A 4685-nucleotide genomic window follows, 5' to 3' on the forward strand; every position below is an offset into this window, starting at 1 on the left:
ACATTACAACCTAGATTCCTTGTACTCTCCTAACTTATGACTATTCCCACTGGCTATCACCTGTGCTTATACTAACCAAAAACCTATTCTTGAATACTATGTCAACCTCTCACTTTCCTTACCCTCTACAATGTCTATCCTTATTCAACTATGAGCTACTAACCACAACCACACTATGCACATATATAAAAAGACTCTTTAGACTTCTCTCGACTCTCCAAGACATTTAGAAACCTAATGACCACTACCTCTACTCTCAATCCAAACTCTATTGGAGTTCTTTAAACCAATTGAATGCACACTCTGGTCTTAACTCACATTCATTACCTTTGTCATCGCTCTAACCCTTCTTCTGAAATATAACAAACTCCTATTCTTCTATATACTTCTTGTTTATGTAAAACTTATACTTTTATACAATTAAAGGAGAAATAGAATTCAAACTTATCATTCAATATCACAAATTTATTTTCCTAGTTCTGGTTGTTATTTAATCTATCCAAACATTATGCCCCAAGTCCTAAGGCATTAAACCTCTTGACATAACTATCGTTAATTTGTACATCTCGCCCAAGTCTACTATGATTAAACTATAACCTACCTTACAATGGAATTCTACTACTAAGGAGAAGAAGGAGTTATGCCATATACACCTTGTCTTTTACTTATGCCGAAAGCTCCTTTTGGAAACTCTTTTGAATCACCCTCATAGAGCTTAGCCTTTATATCTTCTTTGTTCTAGGTATAGTGTTCACTTTGGTGTTTTTGGAGATGGGAGTTTACATATGAGGCATGAGCTATATATGGTTTTAAATTAATGTTAGGTATTTTACTATTTGACACCATTGTTGTGATGGAAGTGTTGCTGCAGCGACATACAGTAAGGGTCAGCAGGTCTGGGCAAATTTTTCTAATTTCAGCCAAAATTTGTTTTGCCCATTGCCATTACCCATAAAATAATTCATATGATATCCAGAACAACGATTTCTTAGTTAAAATATTTTACCTTGATGGTTTGCAATGTAACAACAATTTGGATCACTACATTAGATACCACTTTACCCACCGTTTGTCCCAGAATAGTTATGGAGACTGGAAAAAGGTTTCTAGCATGATTCTCAAAATCCAACGTACATTATGGCTCCTAAAAGAGAAGAGTGATCCTTTAATCCCATTAACTAAAGATAATATTCTACTAAATCATGGCTAACTAAAGTTACAATGACTATTACTCAACTAGTCTACACGTTATGAGATCCAACGCACAATTATGATAATCCATGGAATAAAATTTCAATAATATATTACATAACGAGTTATTAAATTACCTTGGACATTTAAAATTTTTACAACACACAAAACATTATGACAAAAATTAATCTCTACAGAGCACGTTTCTATAGCGATAGGACTCTGGAAACAACAAGGTTCGATAATTTCAGTATGAGGGAAATGGATTCATTTCCCCTACTATCCAACTCTAAAAAACTCTTTCAATTCCCTCGAGCAAACCTCTTACAGCGACACTACAAAAGCAATTACTCATACATATCACTTCATTTACTCATTTAACATCATATAATCATAAGAATTAGGATTGGTGTACTTTGAATTTTAATGCTTTATTACACAATTTGAAAAGCAGGATAGATTATCTTCTCTTACATCTCCAATAATCAAATAGTATTAATGATTTTCATGGTGGTTTTATGGCTTGAAAAGAGTGGGAGGTGAAAAATTATCCTTTCTAATAATTTAGAACAATTTCGCTTACATTGGGGTGTTAATCACCCCCATTTTAGTGTAAATAAATTCACATATACTCTACCTTGCTTGATATACACTTAAAAATAAAAAAAATTTAAAGAATAGTTTGAAATTCCACCATGGGAGATATCGAGTCTAGTTGTGGACTAACATAACATTTTGGTGGATTTACCTCTACAATAAGGTTATTCCCTAGTAACAACACTGCTATAGTGATAAAAGCAACGTTGCGGCTAGAAAAAGCAATAGCCACCGCAATTGTTTTTTTAATTTTCCTGATTTGGTTTTCCTTTACTTCCAAGGATCCCAAATTGATTTCTAACACTATAATTGGAATATTTCCTGGGATAATACTTTACCAAACCAAATCGTATTCTAAAGGTCCACTATTACTGTCTTTTATAAGCATTAATGAAAAGGGAGACACACTAGGGGATTCTCTTATGAGAAAGGGTTTGTGAGGAAGGACATAGCGGAAAAGGCGCCAGACTTCTACAACCATTTAAGTACCTTTGGTTTGGAAATACTGACAGAGTCCATCCCCGTATGCAATTTGACCATAGTTCGGTAGTCAATGTCATACTACCAACTATACATTTATTTATGCCCCTTCCTGCTATCTGCATTATGGGGAAGAATATTCCTCTGTATGCTTACACTATTGAGGACACCTTTGGGGTTTAAAAATCTCCAATTCCTCCTTTGATACTAAAATCATTGAGTCAAACCTGAAGTGGGTGGAAAGGAACCTATTATCACTGGGTAAAGGGAAGTAAACCAGATTTATGGGGACCAAAAGAACTTTGTTCTTGGTGGAGGCAAGGAAATAGTTGCACTTGTCATCCCAGAGGACCCGTCTTTTTTAAAATATTATTGATGTGATCATTTATAAGGATATGGTGTTTTTCTGCACTCGTTTAAGGATAATTATGAATGTGGGAATGCATATTATTCTCGGGTGGCAACATTCAAAGTATCTTTTATTACACTCCTTGATCACTGTGTTGTGCAAGAGGGCAGGGTTGCTAAAGGAAGACCATGACATATTAGTGTAGTCTGATGCGGCCTTCAACCTACTAAACGTGAAGGGTTTACAAAGAGAGCAAGATAAAGAGTAATGTAATAGAGGATGGTGAGAGTAGTAGGGACATGTAATGCCTCAAATTTGGTACCCGAAATGGTATACGGTGCTCATGACCCCGAAGGACCACAAAATAACCCATGACTGATATCTGTACGAACACTGCAAAATATACTGTGTAAAAGCAGAAATAAAGGCTATAAAGCCGTAAGGTTAAAAAATGAGACACAATATCTAATAAAATAACATCTGTGTGGGGTATGAAATACCCAAAACAAATAAATAAACTGATTGAACATGATAGTCTAAAAAGCCTCTAACTGTCTGAATAAGGAGTTTATGGGACATGTTCCCAACTAACTCCAACCACTGAAATAAACTAAGTACTGAAATGATAAGATAATGCTCATGTCCTCAAAGGATGAGGACTCACTGCTGACTCTGACTGCTGAGTACTAGAATGTTACTGATGCTTTGGAGCTCATACTTCAAAACCTATGGTATAAAACATCATAGCACAAATGCGTTCACATGCATGAACTATACTAACTGATTGAACAACATGAACGTGAAAATATATGCATGAATACATAATAACTATAACTGAGTTCGTGATAACATGATTACTTAATCTGAGAACTGATAACATGAGATATGAATAACCGTATAACTGAAATAACTAATACTGAGCGACTGTATCTGACAGTCTAGTTTCTGATGGAACTAGTTGAGTTTCATTCTGTTCTAAGGTGACTGCATCTAACAGTCCTAAATTCTGTAAAACTATCTGAGTTCTATTACTGAGACTGAATGACTGTATCTGACAGTCCTGATCTGTGACTGAAATTGTGGGAAGTAGTCATCTAATCGACATGTCCCAAATAATGCAATATAGCTGTGTTGGGATCCAATCTGTAACCCCAATTAGAAGGGTGTCAATACCGCGCCACTGGTAAGGACAAACTATGGGTGATCCTCATCTGATAGTGACCCCAAAAGAGAACAGTGGGACCCACATCTGACAGTGTTGATGTCTCAACTATGCTGGCTACATAGTTCTAGAATGTAAGGATGACTTCTAAGAATCACACCCTCATCTGATAGTGTGTGTTCCCATCCTTGGGTTCACTCGGTGCTAATTCCTACTCCCATCTGAATAGACACTGAACATGGATTACTAAACTGAACTAGACTGAATTAACTGAGTTTACATTGGCTGATGGAATAGTACTGAGATTACTGTATTACTGAGCTTTGCTGAATCACATGACTGACTAAGTTCTTTAGATAATGGTTTGACTGAGGATATCGTGAAAACATGACACTAACTCTAGGCACACAGCTATATTTTTCGGGTACAAGTACCCCCAGGACTCGTTGGGAAGAAACTGACAAAGCATGACTTTCTTAAATACATGACCAACATCACAATCCATAATACAATCAGTTGGAGATTTCATGAAGTACAAGTTCTACAACACCACAATGGCTACATATATATCCATACTTCATTGACTAAGACATTTCATCAAACACTTGACATGCATAAACTTGTACATGAATGGAGATTTCATATTATTATACTAGTATGGCATTTTTCCTTCACATAGGCATTTAGTTAAACACATGGTGAGCATGCTTTGGTTATGCCATCATCAACACATCTAATAATCATGGATACATCAATCAAATTGTAAATTGAAGGGAGTTTATCATGATTATTATGCAAATCTTCATATACTAGGGTCAATCATTGGAATATGTAATTTAAAACATGAATCAAAACACAACGACATCATGAACATGAATTTCAATTCTATTTAAATCATGAACGTTC

This window comes from Capsicum annuum, chromosome 11 (assembly GCF_002878395.1).
Source record: "Capsicum annuum cultivar UCD-10X-F1 chromosome 11, UCD10Xv1.1, whole genome shotgun sequence".
Taxonomy (NCBI): Eukaryota; Viridiplantae; Streptophyta; class Magnoliopsida; order Solanales; family Solanaceae; genus Capsicum; species Capsicum annuum.